Source organism: Fukomys damarensis, unplaced genomic scaffold (genome assembly GCF_012274545.1).
Source record: "Fukomys damarensis isolate Sample0158 unplaced genomic scaffold, DMR_v1.0_HiC HiC_scaffold_30, whole genome shotgun sequence".
Classification (NCBI taxonomy): Eukaryota; Metazoa; Chordata; class Mammalia; order Rodentia; family Bathyergidae; genus Fukomys; species Fukomys damarensis.
The window spans coordinates 60003103-60026695 of record NW_022900942.1 but is presented as its reverse complement, the minus strand read 5'-3'; the positions used below and the strand labels follow the sequence as shown (position 1 = coordinate 60026695).

The window sequence follows — 23593 nt, the reverse complement described above, 5'->3', positions numbered from 1 at the left end:
GGCAGGCTCTGGAGCAGCCTTGAGGTGTCCGGGTGAAGGAGGATATCTCGCTCGGTGTGTCTGCTTGCTGTTTTGACGGCTACCCCATTTCGGTTTCCTCCGGTCGGGAGAATCCTGACAGAAAAAAAGAGTACCTGTTATTTTTGTCAGAGTTATTGTGGCTGGGGAGGGGGCGTTGCTTGAGTCTCGATATGTGGTTCAGGCTGGCCTTGAACACATGTAATCTAGGCTGGCCTCGAACTTGCTTCGAACCTCCAGGCTCAGCCTCGGAGTACTGAGATTACAGGCGAGCGCCCCCAAGCCCGGTAAGAGATAGGATCTTTTAGAGGAAAAAAATGCCTTTCCCTCGGTAGGAACCAGCGTTTTATTTCGCCCGGTTGGAGTTGGTTTTCCGTCGTCAGCCCGCCACGTTCAGTGTGTTTGCAATTCAGTAGGAAAGTAAGGAAGCACTCAATGCTCCCAAGCCGAGAGTGTGTGTCAGGGGGCTTAAAATTTTAACTCCAAAAGCAGTCAATAGAAGTCGAGCACTATTTAATCTAAAAGAGAAAAAAATGAATATTTTTAAGTCGTTCTCACATCCACATCCCCACCGTAGTTCTCTCAGGTTTGTAGTGTTGCTCTTTCAACTTCAAAGCATTCAGTGAAACTTGGAGCTGTGATTTTATCAGGACTAATGTGAAACATGAAAATAATGGGCATTTCTTCCTAGTTCAGTTGCTTGGTAAAGTGTGGTGCAAGAGAGGATGAAAGACTTACTCAGCCTGTTGATAATTTTTTTCATTGCTTTCATCAAGAAACCAATCTTTGTTTCTAATCAACCTTTGTTTTTGCTCATAGGTCTAGCTGAGGATTGTTAGAAAATGTGGATGCTTACTCCACACTGGAAAATGCTACCAACTTCTTTCTATATTGAAAAGCATTGCACAGCATCTGAATAGTCCACCAACCTTATGATGTGAGTCAGAGGTTAGGAAAATATGTTGCTTGGAAAATGTCTATATTTATTTTATTGATATGTATCAAGAAATATTTAGTTATGAAATCCACTGTATAAATCAAGGTAGGAAGTAAGTTTTCACAAAATTTACAGCAAAGATGGAAACAGACAAACTCCAGGTATTCCATTAAATGTTTTTGCAATGACTTTTTTTGGCTTCAATATTTCAAGTTAGTCATGTGAATTAGATTTATTTTTAAGCATAGGGCTTAAAATAAATCTGGCAGTTGAACTAAAATAAATTTCCTAAACCCTATTTGTCTTTCATTACCATTTTTAGGTATTAGGAATTTTGTTATTTCTTAGAATTGAACATTGTGTTGCTTTCCATTTGTACATTCATGAAAAAGTATAGGTAGCCAAGACAGTACGAGTGGCACTGATAAAAAGAAAGTGGTTGGCAAAGCTGCTAGAAATACACGTGAAGCTTATATATTTTATTTACTTATGAGGCTATTCTGATAATTATAACGAACTTTTTTTTTGCTATTAAATGGATTCTATAAATTTTTTTATTTTGTTTTTTGAGACAGGGACTCACTGTTGTTAAGTCTTGAATTCTATCCTCTTGTCAGCCTCCCCCTTAGTGGGACTATAGGCACACACCACGGCAACTGTTTAAATTGTTTTAAATTTAAACGTCCTCACCTGTAATAGGGTGGAATCATATGACATTAAAGATTCTCTCCAACTTTAAAATTCTGTCATGTGATTGTGCCTAATCCAAAAGTATTGTGGATGTTTGAGATCACCCTTAAAATATGCTGCTATCCTAAATCGCAATTGCAAGATATTGATACAATGCATAAACATAATTATGTATATATGCATAACCTGTTTTTAAGGAACAAGAGTAATAGTAAATAGCATTATATTAATATATAAGAATATAGAGAATGCTTACCATCTGTTAGACACTATTCCTTATTTATATACATTATCTCATTAAAACTTCAAAGGAACTCTACTATTATAGCTGTATCACTGATGGGAAAACTGAAGTGCAGAGAGACTTTTACTTTCTTGAGATCATAACAGACCCAGATTGGAACAGAAAACCCTGTGTTATCACATCCAACCTAAATACAGGAAAGAGTAATTATCAGTTATATTATTTCCATTTGCACCGATTTAAATGATTCCTTGTAAAAGAGAGAGTTGTAGAATTCGGAGTGCGACTAATATGACTATAGTCCCTAGGAAATACTATAAGATGACTTTAGCAGATCAGAGTTAAAACAGCCTTGACAGTGTTCAATAATAAAGGATTATCTAGACTCCTAAACACTGGATCCAAAAACCAGTGGCAATCCTTGGAGGAATTTTTATGACTTGCAGCAAGTGAGAAGAATAAAGACGTGTAATGCTTGTTTCAGCCGCACATATATAGCTAAAACTGAAAGATGCAGAAAAGATTAACCCTGGCATAAGAATAGCAGGAAAATTCATGAAGTGTTCTATATTTTGCATAGTTCACAAAAGTTGCATGACAGAAAAGTTTTCATAAAGTAAATATTTAAGATTGTCCTTTACAATTCTCTTTACTACTTAAAAAATTAACATAACTTTAAGAAGTAAAAGTAAATGGTACATCTTAAATTTTTATTTATTTATTTATTTAATGCTCAGGATTGAACCCAGGTATTAAGTGCAAGTTCTACCACTGAGCTACACTCCTAGCCTCTGTTTCATTTTTTTATGTTCTTAGTTGCAATTTAAAAATTACAAAATTGGCCACTATATACAAATGTGTAAACTAAATTAGTTATATTTTAATTTTTCTGGATTTGGGGAGTCATACATCTGGAAACATTTATTTTAGATGAGATTTAATGCTGGAAGCTAATGAAAATACAATGCTGAAAGAATTTTTGCCTTGTTTGTTTGTTTTTGAGACAGAGTCTCTCTTTGTAGCTCAAGCTGGATTTAAACTCTTGTTGATCCTCCTGTCTCAGCCTCCTGAGTGCTGGGATTACAGGCATGTGCCACCATGCCCAGCTGAAAGAATTTTGAATGAGGCATATTTGAGAGAGATTGTCTCTCAAAAATTAGAAAGATTTGGGTGTAGGCCCTGTATATTAAAATACAAGTTGAACATGTCTCTGCTTTTGGTTAATTGGTAGGAAATAGACTTGGTTTAACGTTTATGAAATTTCTTTCCTCAACATTGATATGGAAGCTAGCCCTCAAAGAAGGTTCCCGGTGAACCATGTCTCCTCATACACCCTTGTGTGGCATTCTCTCTCTTATTTATCTGGGCTGAGGCCTTATGATCCACTTTAACCAGTAGAATGCAGCATAAGCCACACTCTTGACAGTACCAGGCCTAAGCTTTGAGAATGGCTTGCAACTAGTAGTTTTGTGCTCTGGGACATTGGACTAAATTGAGTTCACCATGATATGAAGAAATTTAATGAACCATGTGACGAGATCACATGGAGGGCAAATGAAGAACCCAACCAACCTGAGAACAGAGACCACAGCCCATTTCAGCAGACCCCTAGCCTTTGATGGAATTGATAGTAAGAGACAAGCTGATCCCTCCAAGCACTGCCTCCATAGCAGAATCACAAGCAATTAGAAAATGAGTGTTGCTTTGTGATAGTTTCTTAGCAATAGAACACAAAACATTTGGTCTTCAGAAAGGAATTATAAATAAATATGAAAAGATAGCTCATAAAAAAGTTTACCTATAATGTTTATATTTCTCAATTAAGTGCATTATCATTTCTATGCCCTCTCAAAAACAAATCAAAAGTACAGGTACATACCATAAATTGCACAATTGTAATTCAGTGCCATAAATTCCATGTTATTCCAAAAATGCATACCACAAATGTGTTAAGAATGTGATGTGGCTAAGTTCCTATAGAAACATTGCCTAACATTTCCAAAAAAAATATGATACTTACTTTGGTTAATATAACTTTCGAGAGAACATTAAAAAATTTTTTAATTAGAACAATTTCACTTGATTCTGAACAACTTTGGTAAACAAAGTTGTGAGAATTTAGGTTCAGTTCTAGTTCAAGAGGTTGGTTTTATATGATTAATATTTACCCAAAAGTAGTTTACTTGTACCTTTTTCTGGATCTGAGAAGTGAATCAGGAAGAATATGTTCCTTAAGAATATTTCTTTTGAAGCAGCCATGCTGTTTTCTTTCTAAAGAACATGCAGGCTTGAGAGTAAATGTATTTTGGCATTTTTAGGTCTACTACAGCCTTCACTCTCTAGGCAGAGTTGGGGATATGTGTGTCTGTCACGATTATAGCAAGGAAGTTTAGGGCAAGCTGTGAGTACTGTGTGCCCTTAAGGCTTCTCCTGACTCACCCTGGAATGCCTTCTAACATCTGCTTTTTATTTTTTAGAAACTGCTATTCCATTCAACTGCAAAAATACTTGCAATGACCCTAGAAATAGAAGGAAGAAATACAGGGAAACAGATTTCTTTAAAACAATTATTTCCCTCCTTTATGCCATTGCCATCCTGGAAGATCCTATTGTTAGCATCCACAAGACCAAAAACACAAATGGCTGATATCACAGTTTACTCCAGTGTAGGTTTCTATTATGTTTGTGGAACCCTAAGGTGGTAGATGTGTGACCATAATAAGAGAGGGAAACCCAGATGAAGGCGATAATAAATACACAGAACTTGTTCCATGCCTTTGCTCTCTCTGTTTTGGTTTGGATTGGTTTGTTGATACTAGGGTTTGAACCCAGGGCTTCACACCTGCCAGGCAAGTTGTATACCACTGAGCTACAACCCCCAGGCCTCTTTGTTTGTTTGTTTAATTTTAAAAGAGGGTCTCACTGAGTTGTCTGGGCTGGCCCCAAACTCATCATCTTCTTGCCTCAGCTTTTCCAAGTAGCTGGGATTACAAATGTGAACCACCACACCCAGCATTCTCTTCTTGTTTTGAGTTTTTGGCTTTATGAGACAGGACCTAGGTATGTAGTTAGTCCAGGTTGGCCTTGAACTTGCAGCAGTTCTCCTGCCTCAGCCTCCTATATGCTGGGAATATAGACATGTGCCATCATGCTTGACCCTTTCTTTTTTTGTTTACAAAAGCCTCCTATCCAGATTGATTCTTCCTACCTAACATTACTGCACTGACTTCTAAGGCCATATATGCTTTTCAGGTTTTTACGTCTTTGATTGATGAAGTGCCTTTTTTGACAATGACAAGTTCTTCACATATTATTTACTTCCCTGTTTATTCATCACAACTTTTACTTCTCATCAGTCCCAACTTTAAAAACCTCTGTAACAGGGCCAGAGACTTAGTTCAGTGGTGCCAATGCCTGTGTCATAAGCACAACATCCTGAGTTTGATATCCGGTACAAAAAAAAACAAAAACAAACAAAAAAAATTCTATAACAAAAACCTAGAAACAAAAAAATTTTTTTTTCTGACCTCTCACCATTTTCCCCTCCATCATTTACCTCCTGAAATATAACGTTGTAGTCAGCAAGATTGGACAAGATAGTATATTAAATACAGGACACATAATTTAAAAGGTTATTTTATGATAATTACCCAAAAAGTCAAATGCAAGGAGTGGAAGAGAGTAACCACACACTAGGAGCCCAACCGTTCAACTGAGGGCCTAGATCCCAGCAGTTTCCCACACAAGTCCAGCTAAAGGCATAGAGTCCAAGGCAATGTCCTCTTTGAGTTCAGCCAGTGGCCTAGAAACCACGGTGATGTCACATGCTTGTCCATATTAAGGATCTGTACCTGGAAGGTCCAAAGGCCAGGGGTGGAAGACAGAAAATCTATGCTCATGAGATGAAGGATTTCTGCCACCAAGCTGAGGGGTCCGCATTGAAGCCAGGAAGTAATGCTCACAATAAAGATCAGAGCTCCCCTGATAAAAGCAGCCATTCCCAGGGACAGTGAGGTCCCAGGCTCCTCCTCCAAGAACAGCCTAGTTTGCATCAGGAAACCATCTGCAGCAAGCTTCTCCTAGCAAATCAACAGGCCAAGATCTTCTGTCCCAATTCTCTTCTTATGGCTATTGGTAATAATCTTTAGGTGGATGCTGCACACCCAGACCACATAAATTCAGTTCAGCTGGGTGTTACAAATTGACCAGTAGTTAATCCACTGCAAACATCCTCCTTAAAATCTATAACTGGAAAGAAGTACGGACTTCTCATACCCACCCTTAAATATATAAATAGTACCCATATAGACTTTGTATGTCCATTCTTAATAACCATCATATCTTATTCTCTTTATCCCTTTGTATTTCTGACTACTCTGCTAATTCAATTTATACATTTGATTTTGTTTATGTGTCCTTTGTTACATCATATGTTCCCTAAGGCATAGGCTAGGACTTTAAAAGCAATAATCATGATTTTTCTTTTCATTATAAAAATAGTGTATGCTTATTTTTAAATTTTTGGAAAATATGAAAAACTAAGCAGAGAATGAAAGTCACTCATACTCTTACATCCAGTTACATTTGATGTTTTTGGATATTTTCTTTTAATCTTTTTTTCTGTAAATATTTGTTTGCATGCTATATGTATGATTCTTACATACTTTTTTACCTTACATAGTCTTATAAGGGTATTTAAATATTGAGTATAAGTAATGTAACATAAGTAATAAACATTTATTTATTTAGGTTTTTTATATGTAATTCAGACTGACCTTGAACTCTCAGTGATCCTCCTGCCTCAGCTTTCCAAGTGCTACGATTACAGGCATGCACACCACACCCAGCTAAGCATAACTTTTAATAACTGCACACTGCCGTCCAGAAATTTCCCATTGCTTAACTGTTACTCTGTTCATTCATAAATAGTGCTACTGTTATGGCTTATGTCTAGACATCCCTGAAAGCATCATACAGTGATAGGTGGGGTTTTTTCAGAGGTCAATCACACATTCTAGGTGTAAAGATTGTTACACCCCTAGAATGTGTGATTGATTCATGGTTCAAGGCTATGATTAAGTGGGTGATTACTAAATCAGTCTGCTGATTGCTTTGGCACCACCCTAATCTCGGTGCCTGGATACAATATAAGGGACAGAAAGAGCCTTGTCTGCTTTGTGTTGCTTTGCTGCCTTCTGCCCTCCATGAACTGTTTCTCTACTACAGTACTTGTCTGCTATACCACTCTGCCTTGAAGCCAGCTGATTATGGGCTGAAACCTCTATAAAATGAACTAAATAAGCCTTTCCTCCTTTAACTTTAGATGTCTTATATTTTGTCTCAGCAATGAGGAAAGTAACTAAGATAGCTACTATGTACTTCTGTCTGTATACAGTTATTTCCCTTAATTATTTCCTTAAAAATGATTCTCAGAAGAGGGTCAAAACAACCTAGGCATGGTGGCACATGCCTGTAATTCCATCGTTCCAGGAAGGTGAAGCAGGAGAATCACAAGTCCAAGCCTAGCCTGGACAACTTAGCAATTTGGCAAGACCCTGTCTCAAAATAAAAGATAAAAAGTGATGGAAATGTAATTCAGTGTAAAGGCCCTGGATTCAATCCCTAGTACCCCTCTCCCCATACACAGAGGTCAAAATAGTTTAAATACTTTTAATATACATGTACAGTATTTTGCCAAATCATTTTTAAAACTGCTAATACAGGCTTATACTCCACTATTAATGTTCATGAGGCTTTTTTATTCTGAAGAACTGGATGTGTCATTTATACCAAAAGCTCATTGTATTAATCTATATTTATTTGATTATGAGGGTGAATGTTCTCCTATTTATTGACTAGTTATTTTTTTATTCATTAATTTCTGTTCTTTGCCTATTCATCAATAGGTTCCTAAATTTTTTATGTTGATTTGTATTTTTGAATATATATCCATAAGTATTATACTATCTTTTGTTTTGCTGATGACTAACCAATTTTTTATTTTTAAATTTTGAGTATATTTTTGAAAACCAAAATATTTATTTTTTAAAATTCTGCCAAATCTGTGAATTGTAAAAAATAATTGCTTTGCTATTTTTACATTTAGGTTAAAGCTGGACTTTATTTATTGTGTGCACCTGTAATTCCAGTACTCTTGGAGGGTGAGGAGGCAAGTTTGAGTTCAGCGTGGACATTTTAGGGAGACTCTGTCTCAAAATAAAAAATATTTGAAAATGTGCTGGGGATACAGCTCAGTGAGAAGGCCTTAGGTTCAATATTCAGCAACACAAAAAACAAACCAAACCAAGCCAAAAACAAAGAAAGAGGGCTTAGGATGTAGTTTAGTGGTAGAGTTCAATCCCCAGTATCACCATCAAAAAGGCAGGGTGTGGGGGGGGTACTAAGGCTATAGCTGTGGGTTCAATCCCTAGTACTGCTATATATATATATGTATATATAAAAGGGAAAATCAAGACATGGCAGGAAGATAGGGAGGAAAAAAAGTAAATAATCAACTTTTGGAAGATGGATGGGCTTTCTAAATGTAAAAATAGCAAAGCAATTATTTAAACATTAACTACCCAATTTCCACTTCCCTCCAGCCTGTGGCAACTATTATTCTACTTTATGTCTATGAATTTGACTATTCTAGGTTCCTTATATACATTCAGTCTTGTAATATTTGCCCTTTTGTGTCTGGCTTAGTTCACTTAGCATGTCTAAGTGTCTTAAGTTTCATCCATTTATAAGAATTTCATTCTTTTTTACCTCTCTTTTTAATTTTATTTATTTATTTATTTATTTATTTTTGGTACTGGGGATCGAACTCGGGACCTTGTGCTTATGAGGCTGGCAGTAGAACCACTGAGCTAAATCCCCAGCCCTCTAGATTTCATTCTTTTCTGAGGGTGAATAACACTCCATTGTAATATGTACCACATTTTGTTTACTCATTCTTCCATAGATAGTTTTGTTTTGTTTCTCAGTACTGGGGATTGAACCCAGGACTTCATACATGTTAAGCAAGTGTTCTACCACTGAGCTTACCCCTCAGCTAAGTCCTTGAATGTTTGAAAAGTTAATTTTTCTAAATATTCTTTCCTGTAATTGTAGAAAATCAAAATGACAGACTTTTTTTTTCAAAGTCTTTAAGTTATTTGATTTGTCTCATACTATAGATTTTTTTTTTCCTTTGCATAGGTAGGCCTCAATTTTTTTTTCCCCCATTAGCTCAGTTTTGAATTGGAAGAAAAGTACCTAGTGTGAAAACCAATAAGTTTTGCTATTTACTTTCCTCACTATCTAAGATCCTAGTGGACTCTTTTCTAATACTATGTGATTTGATATGCACAGGTTCTATTCTAGTTTTTAATTGCTTAACCGACAGTAATCTTGTATAATTACTTTGAAATAAAATAGAATTATTTCCTGATTTTTTTATTAAAGGCTTTGTAACCTAGAGAGTTTAACTGTCTTTATCCTTTAATAATGTTAAGTAATGGATGAAAAGTCTTCTTTCTCCAAACTTGCATGATTCCTCTACCTTTGCCTAGCCTGGAATTCTTTATCTTAAAGAGGACTACTACAACTCCAGGATCTCCATCCTCTTTATCCTAGTTTTATTATGCACTGGGAATTGTAGAAACTGAGTTGGTTAAAAGAGGGTGTTGATGATACTCTGACTGTTTGGAAATCTCTCTTCACATAGTTAAAGCCATGCTGCCTATCTTGTTGTTAATGAAATTCTGTGTTCCCAGATTACAGGCACTTAGTAAGGGGAATTGAGGTGAGGAATGACACAACTCTGCATCTGTTTTCCAGCTGTTTTTCCAGTTTCAAAGGTATTTTATGATATAACCTCTCCTTCCTAATTTGGCACTATTGAAAGTTTAGTGATAGAAATACTTCCAAGAATCTCCCCTATATGTAACATATCTTTTATTTCAGGGAATTGCTATGAATTTGCCTTCCTTTTTTTATGGGAGGGGGTAGGCAAAGTCTTGCTATGTAACCCACGCTGGCCTTGAACTCATGGCAATTCTGCATCAACCTCCCAAGTGCTGAGATCGCAGGTGTGTTCTGCCACACCCAGCTTGAATTTTCTTTTTTTTGTTTTGTTTTGTTTTGTATTACTTTATGAATAGTTACTGAATTTTGAGAGAAGATCTGTTAGGTGCTATTATTATTCAGCCACTATCCTAAAAAATACTAGGGTCCAAATTGTTTAACTTACTTTGTATAATGTATGTTATAAAATACCCAATACAGAATCTCTTTTTTCACTTACCTGATACTTAAATGCAAGTTTAAAACAATTTATGTATGTTATTTGCTGCCATTCTCAGAGGCATCTTATAAAAAGCAAATATTCTCCAAAAGGGTAAAATAAATCAAAATCATCTTGGTTTGGTAATTTTAGATCATTAAGCAAAGCTGATTTATACTGGCAAGGGGGCAGTAAATCACAAAAGCTCATGGCAGCTAACATTGCATTTTCCAGTAGTCAGAAAAGCACTTTAAATGCAGGAAAGCAGAAATACTTCTACTGCTCTGAATCTTTCCCCCCATCTTAGGCAATCTCTAAAGAATAATCGCTGCTTCCTATTTAGTGTGTCACTATTTCATTAGCATCAGAGATGATGAATCAGAAAGCATCATCACATTACACATAATGCTACTGCTGATCAATCCCAAGTTTCTTCAGTATAAACTGGTAACTTTTTATAATTGGTTATTTTTCCCAGTATAGATAGCAATTTTAGTAATGTCTTATATAACAGAATCCAGTTTGGAAAATGTATAAAAATGAGTGGCTCTAATTGAAGCTGGAGCTAGTACCAGCAAGTCCACCCACAACTCACTACTTTTGGCACTGAAAGGGCTCTATGGAATGTTTATAGCTCTGAGTAGCATAATTTCTAGTTCACTGTCTTATTAGACACTGTTGAAGGATTTTTGTACCCACTGAAGAAGAGTATGAGAAAAGACTTAAAGACATCTCAACTAGAAATCTTTAGTTCTGACTTTGTTGAGTTATTTAAAGAATATTCTTGATTAGTATTGTCTGTGCTTAGCACTCTCACACCCTTCCTACCCCAGGAAACTGCTGAGAGAGTTCCATTGGACTGTGATCTCTAAGACTACCTTCTATTAATTTTATATACTTTATTAATGTCCCCAACATTTTTGTTATATTACATATCAAAATGTGACTCTCAGTTCTGATCAAGATTGTGTACGTTTATCATGGCCTATCTCTTTCGATTACAATTTAAACTCTAGACAAAATATATATTTTTTAAATTTCTGAATAAGCATAAGGTCCTGAGTTCAATCCCTGGTACAAAAAAAAAGAATATGGCAAATTATGAAATGGAGTAAAAATTTAAAAAGAAAACACATAAGTGAATGAGTTTTCCCTTTTTTCGCCTATGTCTTTTCCCAAAGGACAGCTTCAACTACAACACTACTCAGTCATGATGACATGAGCAGTTAAAACTCTTAGAAGAAGCTTCATCTTTCTGTACAGAACTGGGTAAAGGGCTCTCTGTGGGAGAGAGAATGTAGAGGGAATCCTAGAGAGAAATGAACTTGGGAAGAGAATGCTTAGAAATATGTAAAAAGCTATGCAAGTCCCAAGTTTACCCTGAACTACACGTATGTAAGACAGCATAACAAAACCTTTGATAACTGAGAGTTCTCAGTCTCAGTACTATTAATATTTTGGACCAAATAATTCTTTGTTCTATTTTATGCAATGTAAGATGTTTACCAATATTCCTGACCTCTACCCACTAGATGCTGATCACATGTAGTTATAACAGTCAAAACTGTTTCTAATCCCTGCAATTATAGCAATCAAAAAGACCACCCAAGTCTCAGACTACTTTCTTAAAGGTGTATGTGTTTAACAAACACATTTAAAATTAGTATGGCTGCAGCATTGACAAGGCTTTGGAAACTGAACTGAGATTAGAACCACTGTCCACAGAAAATGATTTTAAAAGTTTGCAGTATGAAGCTAACTTGATTGGTTGTCCATTAAAATAACAAAATGAAATAATAATAGTAAAAATAACAGCCCTTAGAGAATTTTAATAGGACTCATAATCACACAATTTGATAAAACATAATCCAAAATTATTCGATAAACAAGCAAAAAAAAAAAAAACAGGAAAAATGGAACCACTTCTCAAGGGAAAAGACAACATGCTAACCTCAAGGTGGCATATTAAAATAATCAGACTACAGAGCAGATATAGCCAAGCTCCATCTGGTAAAGGTAAGTGTACATGAAATTGAATGGAAAGATAAACTTTTTCAGCAAAAGAATGAAATTACATAATAGCAAACAGAAAATAGAATGGCAAAGACATTCTTCACAAAGCTAGAGAAAAAAAATCCTAAAATTTATATGGACCTACCAAAAAAAAAAAAAAAACCCTAGTAGCCACAGCCATCTTGCACTAAACATTTGACTTCAAAATATGCTACAAAGCTCTAGTAATCAAAACAGAATGGTATTGGGATGAAAATAGGCACATAGACCAGTGGAACAGAATAGAAGGCCTAGAAGCAAATCTATAAGTCTTCAGCCAACTGGTCATTGACATAAGTGTTAAGAAACATGCTATGGAAATGCTTCTGTGAAAATTGGACATCTGTATGCAAAAGAATGAAACTATATTCCTATCTCTCATCAGTTACAGAAATGATTCAAACATGAAATGAAGCCACTAGAAGAGAGCCTAGGGGAAATTCTTGAGGACATTGGAATGGGCAATGAGTTTTTTGGACAAGAAGCCAAAAGCACAGGAAACGAAAGAGGGCAAGTGGAATTTCATCAAATGAAAAACCTGCATAGCGAAGGAAACACTCAACAGAGTGAAGAATCAATCTACAGAATGGGAGGAAATATTTTTTAAAAGGAATGTAAGAATGGGTATTATATAAAACACTAAAGATAAGTCCTTGTGAGGATGTGAAGAAAAAGGAATTACACAGTGTTAGTGGGAATATAAATTAGTATGGCTACTATGGAAAACAATATGGAGGTTACTAAAAAATTAAAGAACTACCATGTGATTGAGCATTCCTATTCTTGAGTGTATCTATATCCAAAGGAAATGAAATCAGTATGTTAGAAAGACTTCTGCACCCCTATGTTTATTGCTGCACTATTTACAGTAGCTGAGAAACGGAACAACCTAAGTGTCCGCCAAGTGATGAATAGCTAAAGAAAATGTGCATGAACATATATACAATGGAATACTTTAAGCCACAAAAATGAGTGAAATCTTGAAAATTGTGACTACACGAGAGACTGTCATCTCAAATGAAATAAGCCAGGCAAGTAGAAAGACAAGTATGCATGACCTCATTCATATGTGTAATTTTAAAAAATTGATTCCATAGAAGTTGAGAATAGAATGATAGTTACCAGTCTGGAGGCAGTAGGAGAGAGAGAAGGATAAAAAAGTTTGATCAATGGGTAGTATATTACTGTTTAGAGTAAGAAAATCTACTGTGCTATATTGCACAATAGGGTAACTAGATTATAGTAATGACCTGTATATTTCAAAAAGAGGAAATTATTTTGAAAGTTTTCACTATAAAAAAATAATAAACATTGGAGGAGATGGATATGTTTAACCAGTTACATTACACAATATATCTATGTCTCAAAACACCAGGTTAATGTATAATTTTTATGTTCTCATGTACCTGTTAATTTTTTAAATTGTATTAAAACATACATTGTCTGAAATTTTAAATGTACTGGAAAGGATCAGTAGCAAAATGAAGGTGATAGAAAAGTCTGTGGGCTTGAAGGTGGATGAATAGAAAGTATCCATACTAAAGAATTAAGAAAGGCAAAATACTAAATAGAACTGCAGGGAGTCATAGTACTACATCAAAGTTCAGGAGTTATAGCATTAGAGTTATGTAAAGAGATTGGTGCATAAAAATAGAAGATAATGGCTGAAGGTTTCCTAAATTTGATAAAAGATATTAATTTACAGATTCAGGAAACTCAGTGAGGGGCTGGGTATTAAGCTCAGTGGCACTGTGCCTGCCTCGCAAGTGCAAGGTCCTGAGTTCTATCTCCAGTACTGAAAAAAAAAAAATTCAGTGAGCATGAAAGAAAATAAATTCAAAGAAAAGCATACTCAAATATAATCAAACTACTGGAAACAAAACGTAATGAAAAATATAAAAGTAGCTGAGGAAATATGACACATATTTAGGAGAACAGTGATATTAACAATGATAATAGACTCATCAGAAACAGGGAGGCCAGAAAACAATAGAATAACATCTTTAAAATGATAACAGGAAGATCAGTCCAGCCTCCCATATCCAGCAAAAACAAATGAGGATGAAGGAGAAATAAATTCTAGGATGAAGGAAAATTAAGCTCATAGCTAACAAAAAGAAACGCTAAAGAAATTTCTTCAGACTGAAGGAAAATAATACCAAGTGAAATCTGGAATTTTAGGAATGGAAGAAGCCCTCCCCCACCTCAAGAAAGTAAATATCTGGGTTAGCTCAGTGGTAGAATACTTGCCTAGCATGCATGAGGCCCAGCATTCAAACCTCAGTACTATACACATGCAAGAAAAAAGTAAATATCTGGGTAAATATAAAAGACTTGTTTGCCATTTCCTTTCTTTTTAGTTATTTGAAATATACATAACTGTTGAAAAAAGAAAATTGACATGGTCTGATCTTTTTAAGCATGTAGATTTAATAACAGCTATAACACAGGGAGGGACTAGGCGACCTACATGGTTGCAGAGCATTTACATATTACCTAAATAGTAAAACATTAAGTAGCTCTAAACTATTAAGTGTTTCTATTGTACTACCTAGAGCAGCAGTTCTCAACTCAGGGTGATTTGGCAATGTCTGAAAACACTTTTACTACTGTAGCTGGGTGCAAATGACATATGGTGTGTAGAGGTCAAGAATTTTTCTAAACATCTTACGTTGCATGTGAGAGAATACAGAATTATCTGGCCCAAAAATCTATAGTATTGAGACTGAGAAACTCTGCCCTAGAACAACCATAAGGAGAGTGAGAGAGATGCAACCAGAAAGGCATACATAAAATAGAGTGAAATATTAAAGTTATTCAAGCCAAAAAAGGGAAGAAAAAGCAGAGAATACAAATCAAAAGTGCATAATAAAATCATAGGCCTCCATCCAGCTACAACGATAGATATAAATAGCCTAAATATACCAATTAAGAAACCAAAGTTGTTGTATAAACCAAAGTTTATAAACATCTTCATGCTGGTCTCAAGAAACCCAGGTTAAATATAAAGATTGAGAGCCATGCATGGTGGCACATGCCTGTAATCCCAGCACTCAGGAGGCTGAGGCAGGAAGATTTCAAATTTGAGGACTGCCTGCACAATATAACAAGACCTTGTCTCAAAACAAATAAACAAATAAATAAATATGAATAAATAAAGTGGGCTGGGGATATGGCTCAGTGATAATGTGTCCCTGGGTTCAATGCCCTAGTGTTGCAAAAAGAAAAGAAAATCAGTAACAATTCTTTCTGCATTTTTTTATCAAGTGGTTTAATCTGTAATTGCTGAAAATTCTCCTTTTAAAATTTTGGGACTCTTTTGAAAATCATTTGATGAAGTTTGTGTGAATCTATTTCTGGACTCTTCACTTTATCTGGGTCATTTACTAATACTATACTTTTTCAGGTGTGTTTTTTTTGGGGGGGTTCTGGAGGTCAAACTCAGAACCTGTGCTTGCAAGGCAGGCATGGTGCCACTGAGCTAAATCCCTGGCCCTTATTTGCTCTTTTTTTTTTTTTTGTAAAAGTCTTGAAATCAAGTAGTGTGACTGTTCCAGATTTGTTCTTATTTTTTAAAATTGTTTTTACTATTTTAGGTTCCTTTTTTACTCATATAAATATAAGAATCAGCTTATCAATTTCTGCAAAATACCCTGGTGAGATTTTTGTTGATATCACATTAAGCCTAGCGATCAGTTAGAGGAGAATTGACATCCCAAAATACTGAGTCTTTCAATTCATGAACATAGTGTACTCCCCATTTATTTAGGTCTTCTATTTCTGACATCAATAATTAGGAGCTTTTTGGATATATTTTGTTAGATTATACTTAAATATTTCATTTTATACTATTATCTGTACAGTAATATTCTTTTCAAATTTCAGTTTCTAACTTTGTTTTTACTTTGTAAACATGGAATTGATTATATATTGATCATGAGCCATATTGACTTTCCTAAGTTGCCTGAGTAGCTATTTTATTCATTCTTTAAGGTTTTCTATTTAGATAATTATATTGTCAGCCAATAGGGAATATTTATTTACTTTTGGTCATTAAAATATTAATTGAGCAGCTAAAGAAGTAAAATAATGATTAAAACATGGTCAGAGAGATCAAGAATATACACAAATAATACAGAATAATAGGTAAAGTTCACTGAATCACAGCTGTCAAAAGAAAATGCTTTAAGAAAACAAGAAAGATTGCTGCTAACCTGCAAGAGAGTGTGGGTAGCAAGTCAGAAAAGAAGATTGAAGTTGAAACAAAAGATTTCAGTCTGAATTGTTGATACACAATATGGCTTATATTTGTCTCTTCTTGATTCTTGACCATTTGATTTTGATTTTGATGGTTGTGAGTCTTTTCCATCATAGTTTTTTTTTTTCAATGCCAGGGATCAAATCCAAGGCATTGCACATGCTAAGCAAACTCCCTACCACTGAGTCCCCCCGAACCCAGCCCTGGGTCAATGTGTGTGAAGTTTTTGCAGAGTAACTTATGTAGATGTCCACTTTAGTTTTTCTTCTGTTTCCTCAACATCCAACTCATCTTCTTTTGCCTCATGATCATCATCATCATCATCTTACCATCATCTTCATTAGCAACACATTTTACTTTTTTCTATAGAAACTTGCTGCCCCTCCAGTGGCAGATTATTTTCCAGATATGCTGAGATTTTAACATCCTCTTCCCTTCCTCTGCTCACTTTACGTCTTTCTGTACACCTAAGTGCTGTCCACCAATATGCACAATCCCTGAGCCATGCTTCAACCTTAAGACCCCAAGTGGTATAATTTCAAAGCCTGTTTGGTCATGCAATCATTTTGGCTAAATCAAATACTCACTTATCTAGTAGATAGCCTAATAATTAATAGCTCCTAATGCTCTATTAGATAGACACTCTACCAAGTGAAATTTGTTTTCCAAAAAGTGGAAATTATGGGCTGTTAAAGTCTTGTCTTTAACATGGACCTTGTTCATCTTAGTCTCTGAAGTGGTTATAGTATATGGAAAGCTACTAGCTATACAGACATTTTCAAAATTGTCAGATTACTTTAATCGGACTGCCTACATAATTCATTGCCTTTGCTTCAATGGTGTGCAATTCATCCTTTGCACACACCCGCCCCGAGGTGACCATTTTCAATAACTGGTTCTCATTTCTGTCATTATCCACCTTAAAGTAATCATCTTAGTTCACAGCTGAAAAGATACTTCAGGAGCCTCAAGGTGCTCATGTCCACGTGCACTGAATTTTTTATGAGATGGTGTCCAGCACTTAGATCAGAGAGAAGGTAGAAGGGGATAAAGAACCACTGCCCTGGAGAACAGCAGTGCAGGATGGAATCTCACCAGGGCTATTTATTTTTAACCTCTATTTATTTCATTTCTTTTCCTTGTCTTATTGCATTGGCTTTGCCTTCCAGTGCAGTGTTGAGCAGGAGCAGTGAGAATAGACATCCTTTGCTTCTGACCTTAAGGGAAAACATTACCTCTCACTATTACAAGTTAGCTACATCATATGCTCTCAATTGAAATAGGAAAGTTTCCTCTGTTCTTGGTTTGATAAACTTTTAGAAATTTAAGTATCTCTGATTCTGAGATAGTTATATGGTTGTTTATTTTTTATTCCATTTAAAATTACATTCATTTAAAAATGTTGTCAACATCCCATTCTTTGGATAAACCCACAACTTGTCATCAAGTATTACCATTTTTGTAAATTGCTGCATTCACTTTGCTAATACTTTTAATATTTTTTGTGCCTATGTACATTCTGTCTTACTCTTGCTCCACACCACCACCACCACCACCTCCGGGGATCAAACTCAGGACCTTGCACTTGCCAGGCAGGCACAGCACCACTGAGCCACTTCCCGGGCCCCTCTTGTTCTCCTTTTTCTTTGTTTCATCCTTCTGTCTCATTTCTTTTTATAATAATGCTAGCCTCAGTGAGTTGGCAAGTGTTCATTCCTCTATTTTCTGTTAGAACTTATGCAGAATTGTTTTATTTTTAAAAGTTTGTTATAACTCACTAGTAAAATCTGGGCTTTTCTTTATTGGAATTTTAAAAAAATTTTAAATAAACCATACCCTAGCAGGCAAATTATTTTAATGTGTTTGCAAGAATTGAATATTCTGTATGGAATTAAAATCAAAGCAAAAAAGAAAAAGCATTGTGCAGAAAATTAATTAAAAGAGGAAGACAAAAAACTTTGAATGTCATAAAATTACAAATACAAAGTGCAACAAATTAAATGCAAATTCCAGATTTCAGTGACATTAGTAACCAGAACATAAACAATGAGTTACTTAATCATCAAAGTAACTAATTTAAAAAGGGACAGTGGTTGATGATTAATCCAAAAGATCTAACCCTCCTTTGCCTACCAGGAACCCTGGACCGAAGTTTTTAGGTCATTAATTGGATCATTTTCTTGTCAAGCGTGTTGGGACCCTCCTGTAATCCCAACACTTTGGGGGGCTGAGGCAGGAGGATCACAAATTTGAGCTCATCCTAGGCAATTTAGTAGATAAGGGGCACTTTAGTTATGTACTTCTTATTGAGGGAGCATTGTTAGTTTGTGTTTGTAAAGGAATTGGTCAGTTTCTTCTAAGTAATAATTTAGGTTGTTATTTAGATCAAATACAATAGTATTTCTGGAAATAAGATTTTCATTATGTTTCCCTGTTATCCTTCTAGTGTTTGACTTTTCCTAGTGATGGCCCCTCTTCTATTCATAACATTGATAATTTGTACTTTTTTTTTTTCCTTGATCGGTTTGGCTAACAATTTATAAATTTTACTGATGTTTTTATTGAATCAGCTTTTAGTTTCATTGCTTTCTGTTTTCAGTTTCACTGATTTCTACTTTGTATTTCCTTCCTTCTACTTGCTTTGCATTTATTTACTCTTCTTTTTCTGTGTGTTTTTTTTTTGTTTTGTTTTGTTTTGTTTTGGTTTGGTTTGGTTTTTTGTACTGGGGATCAAACTCAGGACTTTGTACTTTCTTTTTTTTTTGGTACCAGGATCGAACTCTGGTCCTTGCAAACTGCTGAGCTAAATCCCCGGCCCTGGACTGTACTTTCGAGGAGCACCACTGAGCTAATTCCCTGGCCCTCTTTTTCTATATTCTTAAGCAAAAGGTTTTGTTATTGACTTTAAAACTGTTCTTTTAAGTACCAGCTGTAGTCACAAACCTTGATACACTGTGTTTCATTCTGATTCAATTAAAAATTATTTTAAAATTTTCTGTGAAATTGAAGTGTGTTCTTTAATTTCCCAGAGAATTTTCTTGATGTCTTTGTTTTTTTGGTTTTTGGTTTTTTGGTTTTTTGGGGGTTTTTTTTGTCTTAGTCTCTTCTGGTCAGATGATATATTATGTATAGATTTTGTTCTCCAGCTGATTTTTTATTATGGTAAGATATCAATAACATAAAACTTACTGTCTTAGCTATTGTATACTCATCAACATTACCTATTACCAGAATTTTTCTGTTTTCTGGTATTGGTGATTGAACTCAGGACTTTATGCTTGCAAGGCAGGCATAGTGTCACTGAGCTAAATCCCCAGCCCCAGAAAATTTTTATCATCTCAAACAGAAACTGTGTATCCATTAAACAATAACTTTCCATTCTCCCTACCCGTTTGTAACTTCTCATCTACTTTCCTATTCTGTGTATACATTTAATTTTTAAACTTATTAAGAATTGTTTTATGGTCCATACTGTTCTATCTCTGTAAATGAACCGTGCTTATTTTAAAAGATTGTATATTCTGATGATATTAGGTGGAATATTTTTGTTTTAAAAAGTATATATGGTTTGCTGGGTGTGGTGGATTCCTGTAATCCCAACACTCTGAGGCTGAGGCAGGAGGATTGCCCTGATTTTGAGGCCAGCGTGGGCTACGTAGTGAGAATTTGTCTCAAAAACAAACAAACAAAAAAATAAAAAACCAAGTAAATATGATCAATTGGTTGGTTGCTAGTGTTATTCTTTTATACCATACTGATTTCTAAAAATTAAATTATTTTGATTTCTGAAAAAAGGAGTTATTTGTTTTGTTTAGGTGTTTTTGTTGTTTGATTTTGGTATTTTGAGACAAGGTTTTGCTGTGTAGTTCAGACTGGTCTTGAACTCACTACGTAGTCCAGGCTGGCCTCAAGCTCAGCAATCCACCTGCCTCTGTCTCCTGAGTGCCCAGATTACAGGTGTGCACCACCACTTCAGGCTTTTGAGAAAGAATTTTTGATGTGTCATGTATACATGTGGATTTCTCTGTTCATATTTATTTTTGTTTCATATATTTTGAAGCCCTTTAGTTACATGCATACACTTAGTATTACTCTATCTTTTGATGAGCTACCCATTTATAACTATGCCATGTCTCTATGCATAATAATACTTTTCCAAATCTCCTCCAATCTCCAGATTCATGATCTGGAATTACTCCCTCTCACATTCCCCAGTCACATGTCTTAATGTAATTTAGTCAGAAAATTCAATAGTTTATGTGTTTCTAAAAACAGAACTATTAGAACCAGTTGAGAACTGTGTAGTGACTAAAGAACATAATCTCCAAGTACAAGGCAATTTTGAAATGAGAAGTTTTAGAGATCATTTGATGGCCATCAGTGGACCTAGTAGATAAAATGAAGTTTAAAATCCTATATGGAACCCTCTGTTGTATTTTTTCCTATATTTTAGGACCGCTAACTTGTTTCCTTTTTTTAATTCCTCAGAACATATTCTCCCAACCAACATCAGTGGAACCGAGCATTGCAGTGACCCCCAATGCCAGAGTGCATACACTCCCACTCCCTACATGCCATCCTAAATTCCTGAGGGAGCCAAGATCTACTTGATATTTATTTCTGGATCCCAGAATAGTGGAGAATTTTGTCAGGTTGTTTTTAGTCTTAACAAGGCAACATAAGCCAGCACAGCTTGCTGTGTTGTTGTAATTGGTGGAGGAAATAGTATCCCCTTGCTACCTATTCGTGGCTGTTATTACCCTGGCATAGGCTCAACAAAAAAAAAGGTCAAAAATCAAAAAACAGCCCTTATAGCTAAAGAGCAAAACACTATCTTTGGTGATATTTGGCAAAAAGGTTAAATGGAGAATATCCTTTCTGAGTCTCAAATTCTTTAGGTTTCACTTTGTAGCTCAGACTAGTCTCAAACTCCCAGTCCTTCTGCCTTAGGCTCCCAAGTGCTAGGATTATAGGCATGTGCTGCTATACCTGGCCTTATTCTCAAGGTCTTTTCTGGAATATTAAAATTATGACAATGCCTGCCTCAGGGGGCAATTTTTTTTTATTGAGTTTATTGGTACTTGGGGTAGTTCTGAGAATCAATCAGATAATTGAAAGGATTTAGGGTTTTGTTGCTCTTTTGTTTTTTGAGACTAGATCTATCTTGTAGTTCAGGCTGGCCTTGAACTCTTTATGTTGCCCAGGCTGGCCTCAAATTCACAGTGATTCTCCTGCCTCAGTCTGCAAAGTGCTGAGATCGCCACACCCAGCAGGATTTAGCTTATATTTCTTATATATTCCTGGTTTCCTTTAGGAAGAGAGGCAGTTGGCATTTCATCAAATTATTTTTTTACTTTCTTCATCATTTATATTTACTGCTTTGCTTTCTATTTTTTCTTTTATTTGCTTTCCATTTCCAATAAGATGATTAAATCTATGGATATTATTCTAAATCCATGTTCATTTAAAAATATTTTAAATATACAAAATAATTTCACAAATATACATGCTACCTCTTATCTTCTAGCATCTAAATATGAAAAGCTAAAAATCTTTCCTGTGATATATCTAAAATATATTATCTCTAAATGCCAATATTCAAGTTCTCAGAATTCATATCCAGTCTTTACTACTGCTCAAGATATGTATGTATCTTTTGATGTAGATAAAGTCAGTTATAGATATAGCTTTACTGTAGAATCATTTCTTCAGTCTATGCAAAGCATAGTTTTAAAATCTGCACATAAGAAATATATTTTTAAGTGTGAGATTGATAAAATTGAAATATAACATATTTCAATTAGCACAATCTCTTTTGACTTTTTTCACTATTCAGAATAAGTTAAACATTACCTCTTTGAGCATCATATGTCTGTTGAACGTGGTCATTGATAGAATCTATATGAAATATTATTGGAAGCATAACACGGAAAGTTAAAAATAAAGTTCTACAATTAAGTTTGCCTATTTGGAAGTCATCTTTATCAAAGTTTTTTTTTCAGATGTGAAATGGAGAAAACTTTCAATTATTTTATTTTCTCTTTGCACATTAAATAGGAGTTTTTACATTAATGACTAATGTATGACAGATAATGACTAAGGATGGGCATTTGTGAAAGATTAACACAAATAAACATGTTTATGAATTATTCATACCTATAACTATGACTCATACCTATAACTATGATTCATACCTATAACTATGAATAGAATAAAGTCTATCTTTGCAGGGCTGGCATCAAACCCAGGACCTCACACATGCTTGGCAAGCACTCTACCACTGAGCTACAACCCCAGCCCTATATTATTATGTAGTGGTACCACACTATTGTTTTAATTTTCAGTTCCCTAATAATATCTGAGGTTCAGCATCTTTTCATGTTTATTTTACATTTGTATATCTTCTTTGGTGAAGTGTGTGTTTGGGTCTTTGTCTCATTTTTAAATTGGGTTATTTTCTTATTTTTAAGAATTCTTTGAATATGTTACATACCAGTTCTTTAAGATATCTGTTTTGCAAAGTTTTCTTCCAATCTATGGCTTATCTTCTCATTCGCTTAACAGTGTCTTTACAGTGCAGATATCTTGAATTTTAATAAAGTCCATCATATCAGTTCTTTCTTCTGTTGGTTATGTTTTCAATTCATCTATGAAGTCATCACCATACCAAAGTTTACTTAGATTACTTTCCTCTTCTAAGGTTTTTATAGTTTTAGCACTTTATATGTATATTTTGGATTCATTTTTGAGTCAAGTTTGTGAAAGGTGTAGGATCTTTGGATTCCTTCTCCCCTGACATGGCTGTTCAGTTATTTCAGCAGCATTTGTTGAAAAGATCTCCCTTCCTTCCTTCACCCTTCCTTCTTTCCTTCTTTCCTGTCTCCCCCCTCCTTCCCTTCCTTCTTTTTTTCTTTCCTTTTTCTTTTCTTTTTTGGTCCTGGGTTTTAAACCCAGGAAATGATGAACTATATCCCCAGCTCTTTTTATATTTTTATTTTGAGGCAAGGTCTTACTAAGTTGCCTAGGCTGGCCTGGAACTTGTGATCTTGCTGCCTCAGCCTCCTAAGTAACTGGGATTACAGCTGTGTGCCACCACATCCAGCAACTATCCTTTCTTTATTGAATTGC

At 35.1% G+C, this 23593-nt stretch overlaps 1 long non-coding RNA gene across 1 annotated transcript; it reads left to right on the top strand.

Moving 5' to 3' along the window:
* LOC104872453 lies at nucleotides 1-13449 on the top strand. The gene is made up of 4 exons (XR_783183.3): nucleotides 1-54; nucleotides 838-955; nucleotides 9647-9730; nucleotides 12593-13449. It is a non-coding gene; the product is annotated as an uncharacterized LOC104872453 (long non-coding RNA).
* The last annotated feature ends 10144 nt before the right edge of the window (nucleotides 13450-23593 follow it).